At 34.4% G+C, this 12,205-nt stretch overlaps 1 long non-coding RNA gene across 1 annotated transcript in view; it reads left to right on the top strand.

Moving 5' to 3' along the window:
- Positions 1-864: 864 nt before the first annotated feature.
- The window catches only part of LOC117079259, a 51,619-nt gene continuing 40,278 nt past the window's right edge, over positions 865-12,205 (top strand). Inside the window, exons 1-2 of the long non-coding RNA XR_004435340.1 lie at positions 865-1,139; positions 1,700-1,780. This is a non-coding gene — a long non-coding RNA (uncharacterized LOC117079259). The remainder of the gene's footprint in view (positions 1,140-1,699; positions 1,781-12,205) is intronic.

Here is a 12,205-nt window from a genome sequence, read left to right on the forward strand (position 1 = left end):
ATCCGCCTTCACCTCTCAAAATGCTGGGATTACAGGTGTGAACCACCATATTCGACCCATACTCTCTTTTAAAAGTTCTGAGAAAATATATGGTTAATTTATAATAAGTAATACACAGATCATATAGGGGAGATTATAGCAATATTTATACAAAATGTGCATATGAATTCAATTTAAGAGAATTATGAATACAATCTAAAATCTACATGTTACGTGTAATACAAGTCTATAAAATACATACAAAATGATAGTTACACATTTTAAAAGGCATGCCATTGACGGTCCTGCTAACCCATTCTTCTGACAATAATCTGTCTGCAGAAAACTACAAATTATTTGTGTTGATAATGTTTTCTGTAGCAATTAGAAAGCTTAACCATCATTCCATTTGCAACATGTAGGACACTTAATTGAAAGCAATAGAAATCTTAGCTTATTTAAACAAAGAAAATTAGAAGAAGAGTATTGTGTAGTTCAAAAATTTTGGAAAAATATGCAGAAGCTATTTTGGAAACTGAGTATCACAAAAAGGAGGTTATGGAGCCAGAGTTACAGCCAGACCATGCTGCACAATTAGGATGGTGAGAGTAACACTGACTCTGAAGCTGCAGCTGAGCACTGAAGTCCACAGCTTGCACTGGCACACTTGGCTCTGAATTGCCACTCTGCCAGGAATGCTGGACCTTAAAAAATGTTTGCTGCTACTGCTTCATAGAGAAAGGAATCTCTGTTGCCTCTCATTATTTGCATCACTTAATCATAACTCAAAGTAGGTAGCTGGTGCATTTGATTGGCTAAGACCAGTTTAGTAACCACTGGGTAGGAAATGCTTAGTAACTACTCCCCCAAAATACCTCTGGAAGAACCTTTCGCATTGAAGAGGCAAGAAAATCAAATACTACATTTCTGATATCCTCTTTTGAAGAAAGGATACTTGATACTTGATTTAAACCTGAGAGTTGTGTCTGTATCTTCAAGACTTCAATTCAGAGATGAGATACTTGGCTATATGAGGCATCCTTTTTGCTGATACAGATCATGTAGTGGTGGCGTGTGAAGGTCTAGGCAGTAGCAATTTGATTCAACAACATTCTGACAGTGGTGAGAGGCAGAAGCTCTCTTCTCGACACAACTCTATGGTGAGATTTTGGGAATCATTCCTAGAAGCCTAGACTTTAATCTTCTTAATGCTGCTTTGGGCCACCTATGCCTCAATAAACTTCTTCATGTTTAAATATGGTACAAATAATTCTATTGCCTGTCAATTGAGAATGCTCATTAACATAATAAATGGAATCTGTGGTAGTTCCCTGTTACAGACTCCAAGAAAATAAGAATTTATAGATTGTTTCTCCTGGTTTGTTTGAAGAGTGTGAGAATCCATTAACCTTAGAAAGAGGGACTAGACTCTGGAATTGCAGGACACTCAAAACAGTTGCATTAAATCCTGTGGTTTCCTGCATGAAGTGTATTGAAAACAACCTTTGAGGCATCAAGTGACTGGTGCAATAAACAATTATGGGGACTCAGGGAATATGTATACGAAGTGAGGAGTAGGTCAATTGCTTATAATTTCAATTGAGAGTTTAAGGTGAAAATGTTAGGCTAAAAGTACAAATTCTCAGCTCAGTTGAGAGCACAAGAAAACATGGACAACCTAATAGTATCAAAAAATATTCTCTCATCTTTGTTGCTGCAGGGCTTACATATCTGAAATTCAGTTACAGAGAAAATTCAAGTGATATAGTGAAATGAAGTTTGTGATGTCAACTTGCTTAAGGTTAGTGGAACCGAGGATCCCAGAATTCCCAGCAATGGTTTCCATGTTTTTGTCCCCTTCAAAATTTATGTTGTGACTTAATTCCCAAAGCAACAAGGTTGGGAGTGGAGCCTTTCGAAAGATGTTTATGTTATAAAGGCTCTCATTTTCATGAATGGATTAATGTCACTATGAAAAGAGCTTGTCAAAGAAGGGTTCACTCTCCTCTGCTATTCTACCATGTGAGGAAAAGTGTTCCTTCCCTCAGGAAAAAACAGCATTCAGCTTGCTATCTTAGACACACAGAGCAGGCCCTTACCAGATACCAAGCCTGTAATAGTGCTTTGATCATAGATTTTTCAGCATTCAGAACTAGGAGAAATAAAGTATTCTTCTTAAAAATTACCCAGTCTGTGGTATTCTGCTACAGCAGCACAAAACAGATTAAGACATCACTTTATGGCATGGTTCCATGCTACAGCTGGTCAAAAGAAAAATTTGCAAGCAATTTGGAAAGCAGAAAAGAGTAACAGTAACCATTACTCTCAGGAGGCCGTTATGGATAGAGGTGATAAGAGACAGATGTAGACATACTAGCAGATTCCAAGTTGTCTCTCTTATCTACTTGGAGACAGACAAATGCAGGAATACCAATAGATTGCCATTTGTCCTCATTATCCAGCACTCTATGTCCAAATCTCCTTTTATTACTGTCCCGGCTGACCCATAGTAACTCCATAGTCATGCTCATCTGGTCCCTTTAGCAGCCCTCTCTGACACACCTGGCTATAGGAGGCTGGCAAGTGAACCGCCTTTCATTCTTTATCTTCTCTTTTGGATCCTTGGTTCCCCAGCTTCCTCCACAGTAGTGCAAGAGAGGACTCCTATTTAAAAATCCTTATTCTATATTACTTATAGTGTTTTGTCTTTCTAACTGCAACTTCATTGACACACCTTGCAAGATAATATTATCTTAAGCTTCATCTCAACAAACCCTCATTACCAATCTAGAGCCCAGTGTCACTCTATGGATCATATAAAGTCAATATCAGGGGCAAATTTTTGAATATCAAAAGAGCTGCTAATTTCTCACTTGTATTGGCACAAATTTGAGGAATATGTATAGGGACTGATTTTGTTGGGGGCTGCATAAAACAAAGAGGAATATAACTTAAAATTGGGTTGAGTTTATCAATATGGGTACTCCTAAATGAATTGCAATGTATCATCCTATCTTGATTAACAGGGGGTGATTCAAATCATTTGCTTCTCTGGTTAACTAAATCATAATCTCAGCATTTGCTTATATTGAACTTACAAAGAGATAAACACAATTCATTAATCCACTCATTAATTATGTCCACTAAGGGGGCCAAAATAACCCCCCTTAATAATGACATTGACATATATTTTGAGTAATGTCAATATCCTTGAAAAGTGCTTTAGTAACTCTCATGGCCAAGAGGAGCTTAAGGATACATGATATTTATATGTAATATGGTATATTTGATGTATGCTGGCACAGAAATGAAAATATATTACGTAAAAACTAAGGAAAACTGATGAAGCATAGACTTTAGTTAATAATAATATTTTGAGAATGTATACTAATATACAATACTAATCATAGTAGGGGAAAATGAGTGTGAGGCAAATGAGGACTTTATGTGAGCTCATCCTAAACTTTCTGTAAATTTAAAACTATTGTAAAATAAAACACCTTATTTAATTTAAAAAGTACTCTAATCACTTTTCTTTGAAGTCCTGATGTATATGTGGAAAATGTTGCCAATAAAAGGGATTCCCTGATTTTTGTAAGAAGGATGAGGTCCTGGCTAGCAGAAACAAAGTTTTAGCCCTAACTACCAGAAGTAATGGGCATTGTCATAGGTAGCAGGGCTAATGCAACATTGTGAAAAATGTTTTGTTACACAGGGAGCTTTGAAGGTGGCTAATTGTTTATGGTATCTCAAATTTTGTGGGCAATCCTCAAAGGTTCATAAAACACAAACAACCCCCCTACTCAAAAAAGGAGAAAAAAACACCTTTGGTTCTGGCTGATGGAGAACTATCTTTAATCAGCAAGTTAGTTGTGAAGGCCCATCAACTTTCCATTACTTAAATAAGTTAATATATACAGAAGTCATTGAGTTAATATATCCAAAAGTGTGATATCCCTATGGAAACACCCTACAATATCACCCAAATCTTCTTTATCGTTTTGTATTTAGTCAAGTTACAGTCTCATGTCAACAAAAATTGTCAATATGTCTACTGATCATTGAATGCTGACTTTAGAGAATGTTAATCCCTGAGTCACAGAATAAAGATATCTAGGGTTCAGGTGGTAAATTGAGTTTGGTCTGAGTCCATCTATAGTGGTGTAGTGATACCAGGAACCTGTTATGTATTGGTAGCAATACATAATGTGGACTGCCCTTGCCACAGTCGATCCCATTATATTACCACTACCTGCGCAATCTGCCAGTGGAAGAAACCAATACAAATCTTAAAAAGACATCACAATTAGAGTAACGGGAAAATGTAGGATCAGCCAGCTACTTGACTATGAATATAAATATAAATATAAGTGTAAATACACACACACACACACACACACACACACACATATATATATATATTTGAGACACAGTCTCGCTCTGTCACCCAGACTGGAGTGCAATGGCACAATCTCAGCTCACTGCAACCTCCAACTCCCGGATTCAAGCAATTCTCCTGCCTCAGCCTCCCAAGTAGCTGGGATTACAGGCACGTGACACCACACCTGGCTAATTTTTGTATTTTTAGGACAGACAGGGTTTCACCGTGTTGGTCAGGCTGGTCTTGAACTTCTGAACTTGTGATCCACCCACCTCGGCCTCCCAAAGTGCTGGGATTACAGGCATGAGCCACCACGCCCAGCACACTTGACTATATTTTTATTTTATTTAATATCTTCTACCATTCAGAACTATTACTGTCCCAGCTGACCCATAGTAACTCCACAGTCATGCTCATCAGGTCCCTTTAGCAGCCCTCTCTGACACACCTGGCTATAGGAGGCTGGCAAGTAAACCGCCTTTCATCCTTTATCTTCCCTTTTGGATCTTTGCTTCTCCAGCTTCCTCCACAGTAGTGCAAGAGAGTATTACTATTTAAAAATCCTTATTCTATATTACTTATAGTGTTTTGCCTTTCTGACTGCAACTTCATTGACACACCTTGCAAGATAATATCATCTTAAGCTTCATCTCAACAAACCCTCATTACCAATCTAGAGCCCAGTGTCACCCCATAAGAATAATTATATACCAAAGAATAATTCGTTCTCCTTAAAACAGATATTTGTTCTAGATATTTGTTGTAGATATGGGTTTGCCTTCCCTGCATACTGTGCTTCATTTGTAATGCTAATCACAGAATTATTATAAGTGTCATTCTAAGTTATGCTACTTTATATAGTTTTTCTTCTAAGCCAGTAATACCTAATTTTATAGCAAAAAAACAAAAAAACAAACAAAAAAAAACACCATACTCTAGCATTGATAAACAGCTGGTCACGTAGAAAGATGTAATGACTTACTGAAGATTCAGTTAGTGTCAGGTAGGAAACAACAACTTGTGAGCTTGAGTTGCTTTCTGCTACCATGAGATACATATTATGCATTAGTGAATGGAAGATTGTTTCTTCAGGAGTCTGAGATGAAATAGGGGAGATGCCTCTGACTGTTCTAATTATCAGTGTCTCAACTTTTTGATTCCTGAGAACATGAAAAGAGTTACATTGCACTGGGACTTGAGACTGACATTTGACAATATTGGGTCAATTGAAGTCAAGACCAACACACTGGAGAGTTGTGTTGATTGAGGTAATTAAAGTGATTTATCAAGAGAAAATAAGGTTTCTGCTACAAGATGGGGATAGGGAAGAAAATACATGTAAACTAGAGAACTCTCTTAAGGTGTCTCCCAGTATTTGTATGTCTAATAGTAAATGATAATAAAAGATCTAGAAAATCTAATCCAGGTAGGAACATCAAGATATGAAACATTTCAGAGAAGATTTAGGTTACTCACTAAAGGAGGTGCAAACTTAGAGAACACTGTCAGCGTGAAGAAACTTTTCAGCGTGATACAATTTTTACTATTGTGTTGACTGTTTCATAGCTGTATACGTATGTGTAACTTACCAAATTGTTCAATTATAACATTTACATTTTATTAAATGTCAATTATTAGTAAAGCTATGTTTTTAAAATATAAATTTTATAATCTTATATCTATTAAGGAAATTCAATTATTTAAAGATATTCCTACAAATAAAACTCCATGTCCAGTTGTCTTTACTGATAAACTTTATGACAATTTTAAAGAAGTAATAATGCCATTCAATTCAATTCTACACAAACTTTTCCAGGAAAATTAAATGGAAGGGAATATTTTTCCTTTAAATCACAAGGTAAGCAATACCTTCATTAACAAACAGTTCAGAAATTATAAGAAAATAAAATTACATAAACATATAAGTAAAAGTATTACTACAAAATTTCAAAATCAAAGCCAACTATATATACAGTAAATACACCATGATTAAAAGAGATTTATCCCAGGAATGCGGTTGTTTTGACATTTAAAAATTAATTAGTGCAATTTATCACATTAACCAAATGAGAAGAAAAGTCATATAATTGTCTATATGAATATGGAAAAAGTATTTTACACTAACACCCATTCCTATGCAAATTTCCAACAAATAGAAATAATATTCTTCAATCTTAAAAGGAACCTTTACAAAACCTTGCAACTATCTACAGATCCAATGGTAAGATTTCATACCTCTTTCTAAACTCAGGAACGAGGAAAGGATGTTAGCTTTCTCACCACTTCTTTTCAATGTTTTACTGGAGACCTAGCCAGTACAAGGAAAAAAAAGAAGAAAAAAAAAAAAAAAGAAAAGAAAAACGTTATCTAGATTCATAAGAAAACAAATAAACTGTCTTTGTTTGCACTTTCTTGTCAATGATCTGGTAATCATTGAAGAAAATTCTATAGAATACACAAAATATGTGAGTTTAGCTAGTTTGCAGACTACAAAACCAGAGGATAAAAACCAATTGTGTGTGTATCTGTGTGTGAATAAAATAATCTGATATTGATATTTTTAAAAGCTACAATTTTTTTATAATTAAAAATATTATTCCCTTGTTCCAACCTTCAGTATTCACATACTAAAAAAAAAAAAAAAAAAAGAACAAATAAACTAATAAATTTTAATGACAAAAGAGATGTTTTTCACTGTCAGGGAAGAAACAGGAAGTAAAGACAGACAACTTCAATTAACCCTGTGGTAATGAATTAGAGTCAGTCATATATGTACAAATTCATATTGATTTTAGTTTACATTCTAATGGATGGCTACAGAAATAAATACTGATTTGTATGCATACATGAGTTACTAAACGTACATATATTTTTTAGCTGTATATGTTGAGGGGATCTATAGAAAGCAGCATTCTAGTAGCAGTGAGCATGCCAGCACCCGCATGTGGTTTCCACATCCAATTCTTCAAAAGGAGAATTGGGGCTTCCTGGAGAAATGGATGACTTAAGGGCTGGGGCAGAAAATACAAGATGAGCCTTGAGCATCCTGTAATACCATAAAGTAAGGGAGTGTTAAATGAAACAAAAACCAAAAACATGAAGGCATGCCAGACAGACACAGGTGTATGCTTTTGTAAGTGTCCAGTGGTCTAACTGGTAACAAAATAAAGGAAAATAGTGTTGGATTACAATCCACGGAATAATAGGTGTTTCTGCCGGTCATACTTATATAAGTAAGCCATTAAATAATGGAATGAATAATAAATGAGATGACAGGATAAGAAGGTTTCTAATGTAGATATTGTCTAGTTGAATTCTCACATTTCTTTAGAGGTAAGTAATATATTCTCATTTTGTATTGGAGAAACTGTAGGGTCAGTGTAGTTGGTTATGCAATTAGCTTGAGGAAGTACAAACATAGTAATCTGCGTTTCTACTTTAAAAGTCACCCTTTTATTTCATTACGTTCACTTTTTTTAGCTGATCCCTGTTAAAAACTTTTTTTTTTTTCCTGAGTAAAAATTGAATTTATAAGGTATACATTGTGTTGAAGAGAAAAAAGTAATCCCTTCATTTAGCACAGGAGTAGCTTCTTGCAGTTCTCCACATGAGAGTTGGAATTTTATGTTCAAGAAATTAAGAATCTCCGTTTTCTACATATTTGGTCATGGGTGAACCATAATATCTCCAGTTGCACATACGGCACTAACATTAGTTGGTGTGAATATTTGCCACCTGCTGGCTTTTAGATTAGAGGTATCCGCAATAGTGTCTTAAGAAAGCATTTGTGTTGACTCTGTTCCCACAGACCAGAAAATAAAATATTTATTTTGTAGGGCTATTTATTTTGCCATTTATTTTATGACATGTTCTGTTAAATTCCAACACTAAAAGTAGCCATATGCATTTGTGAAACGTTGCTCTGTTTATAACATTGTTTCTATTTTTAGTAAACTGGAAAATATTTGAATCTGGAGTATAAAACAACTTTTTATTTACTGTGAGGGATTCACATACATTTGTGTTTGTTTTACATAAAAAAGGGGGATAATATTTTACTCAGGAAAAAATCTATAAGATTTCTCTTAAATATATTACACAAAACTGCCTTTAGTCAGCATTTCTTGGTATCAAATGTCTAGTAGCTGATGTTTTATAATAGATGATAAAGTCTCTACTATCCAGTTACCAGAAAGTTATGAAAATAACTACAAAAATACTACTATGTGTATATGTGGGAAGTAATTAAAATAAAATTAAATATTTGTTCTTAATAAAGAAATGTAAGGATTAAGTTGAGAGTAAGCAGACTGCTCAGATGTTTGGTAATGGAAATAGACATGCTTTTCTAAATCTCAGTGTCCACATTAGTAAAATGTAGCAACTCACAGTACAGTACCTACTTCATGGATTAATGGTGAGAATGACATGAAATAATAAAAGGATCTTCAAAAATCCAGATAAAGGCATAAGCAACAAGAAACATAAATTTATAATCTAGTTTTTTGAAGAAAGACCTCTGAGAGGGAGTTAAATTATTTACATAGTTTACAGTTAAAATTCTGTACAGAAAACATTAAATCCTATCATTGCTTTCATTCTGTGTATAACACTATCTTTAATCAAAATCTATGACTTTGGTCATAATATGTAAATTGTTTGAATAAGGAGATATTTATTCTTGTCATTTATTTATTAATTTTGTAGACACCTGTTTTGTCAAATTTGTTATGCTAGGCCTGGAAGCTGTAACAACAAACTATTCTATTTGCCTTGAAAGAGGTGGCAGTTTCAAGAAGTAACAACTTTAAAAAAAATTGTAATTTATCTACTAGGTACTAATGTGTGGAATACAAATTTCCCTCAGAGAACAAAACAAGGAGCGTCACCTAATTTAGTTCTCACATATCAAGGGATATTTTCTTTATTTCAGAACGTATTCTATGTTGAGGACTAGAGGTGATTAAAAAGTTAGCAAGATAAAGGTCAGGGACAGGGATTGACAGTGCTGGGAAGAGAGGCAAGAATGAGTGTTCCATTGACAGACGCTCAGACATGGCCTAACCAAGAATGACAATGGGAATCATTGGAAGAACCTCAACTAGAATAGCATTGTAGAAATGTTTACAAGTGGCCATACTAAGAAAGAAATAGGGAAGAAATATTAAAAGGACTTATAATCATTTGTAGGGAAATAGACCTCAGTATAGAGATGAGGGATATTTTTGAAGTGGTAGACTTAACAAGGCGAGGTGATACAATTGGCTATGGGGAATGGCACACAGCACTGGGGATTGGTTTGGACAAGTGTTGGAGTCATGTTCTAAAAGGAGGCACATTTTTCAAGGGGGATGCAGGGCAATAATGAGATTACTTTTTAGCCTGCTGAATTTGATTGGCTTACTTTACATCCCGGTGAAGATGTCTACCAGGAACTTGGTCTGGAGCTCAACAGAGAGTTCTTGGAAGGAGACATAGATTTAGCTCATCATATTATATGAGTAATTTAATTCACAGGCAGTACATTACATTTCTCATCAAGTGTGGGTCTAGCAAGAATGGAAGAGTGCCTAGAAGTCTCAAAAATGTATTACATAGTCAGAAAAAGAGCAATTCCAAAGGGATATTTTGAAGTGTCACATCAGCAAAATGAAAGTAAAAGGAGTATAATGTCATTCAACTCACAGTAATCAGCTCTAAGTCAACCACTATTGAATATTTGTTGAAAGACTGCAAAAATAGGAACTTATTTATCAATTCTTAGAGCATAGGACTTAGGTTTAAACTATCGAACTTCAAAGAAAGTGATACTAAAACAAATTTAAGCAAGTATTCAGTAGGGTTGTGCAGTAAATGGTTTTCGCTGTCTGAACTAATATCATATAGATTATATTAACTATATCAAGGAAAGGTGAAACTTCTCATGCAGTAAGAAATCTTATAGGAAAGGTTTTTTAAATGGTCTGGTAGGCCTACTCAGGTAGAATGTAGTGATTGAGATAATTGTTTCAGACTTTGATTGTTATGTTATTAAAATTTACTTGCAATATCAAAAATTATTACCTATATGATATTAACAGTTTACCTAATTTTTCTAAGTCTCTAAATCTCAGTGTTCACTTTATTAAAATGTAGCAATTGATACTAGAGTGCCCACCTCATGGCGTTATGGTGAGGAAGACATAAAATAATCCATAATAAAGCACTCATAAATTAATGTCTGACATATGCTAGAGTCTCAATAAATATTTGCTCTATTGTTTACGATGAATCACCATAAAATCTTATAAAAGATTATATATTCAATTAAATGGCTAAGGAAATGTATTATGCCCGAGTAAACAAAAATCACTTCTTAGTTGTAGTTTATTATAATTATTATCATTTGTGAATTCAAAAACTTTTTTTTTTTTTGAGACAGGGTCTTGCTCTGTCACTCAGGCTGGAGGGCAGTAGCACAATTATAATTCACTGCAGCCTCAACCTCCCAGGCTCAAATAATGCTCCTACCTAAGCCTCCTAAGTAGTTGGGATTATAGGCGTGTGCCACCACACCAGGCTACTTTTGTTGTTTTTCGTAGATACAGGGTCTCACTAAATTATTCAGGCTAGTCTGGAACACCTGGGGTCAACAGATCCTCTTGCCTATGCTTCCCAAAGTATTGGGATTATAGGCATGAGCCACCATGCCTGGCCCCATATTCTTATACAGTAAAATAATTGCATATATAATCCCTGCTTCCTCTCCATCTCTCCAACATGAAGGAACAAACATAAAACAAGAAGTAACAAAATGCATCTATTGTAGCCTTTGGCCTCTTCCCAAGTATAAAATAACTGGAAACTGAAAGTTTCATTTCTCACAGAGCATTTGCTTCAAGCAGGAAACTTTACTTTTCAGGACTAGCATCCTGAAGGATGTTTATTAGAGTAAGAAGCTTCATTTATTCCTCAGATTATTTTTACAGTCATTCATACTGATTTCACTTTGCTAACAGTATGGAACTTCAGGTTACTTTGAGTTCCCCAGAGAGTTAAAGACTACAGGGCAGAAGAAATTGCCCCCAATCAATTTATCTGTCTTTCCATTATTTTCAGTATGGTTAGTTCTAAACTGAAACACATTTCAATAATATTAGATTATAGGAAAATGATAAGAAAATCTGTATTTATGTTGTTATGGTAAGCAGATATAAACAGCATATAAAAAGTGTCTATTTTTACTGTTTTATATAACTTTAAGTAGCTCATAAGTTTTTTGTTCAAATTTTGTTTGTTTGTTTTACCACAGGCCAAATGAAACCATTTTATTTTTAGTTTATGTTTTATAACTTCGTTTTGGAAATCATTACTTATAAATTATTCATAAATTCCTATTGCTCAGTCTTTTCATGAAACTACATAACATATTATGAATGCTTTGGTTCAAAAACATTTTAAGAAGAGAGACTTTATAAAGATGTGAGGAATGGAATCCATTAGATCATTTTTGAAGAAGTAATATAGTGGCAACACTAGCAAAAAGAATAAGCACCAACTATAATGATGACATACATATATATATATTAGGTGCTTATTATTTTTTCTACTATTAGGCTCTGACTATATAAATTGCAATAATAAATCACATTGATTACAGTTCTTAAAATAATTTTGTTTTTAACAAACTTTATGTGGAAACAGAAAATACATTTGGACACTTTGAAGAAACTTTGCAGTATTATGTTCTTTCACTTTTCTTCGGTTTACAACTTCAGCAATGCACCATTCTACTGCTACGAATATACTGTATTAGTCCGTTTCCACACTGCTGATAAAGACATACGTAAGACTGGGAAGAAAAAA

Source organism: Trachypithecus francoisi, unplaced genomic scaffold, assembly GCF_009764315.1.
Source record: "Trachypithecus francoisi isolate TF-2019V2 unplaced genomic scaffold, Tfra_2.0 Lachesis_group7, whole genome shotgun sequence".
Classification (NCBI taxonomy): Eukaryota; Metazoa; Chordata; class Mammalia; order Primates; family Cercopithecidae; genus Trachypithecus; species Trachypithecus francoisi.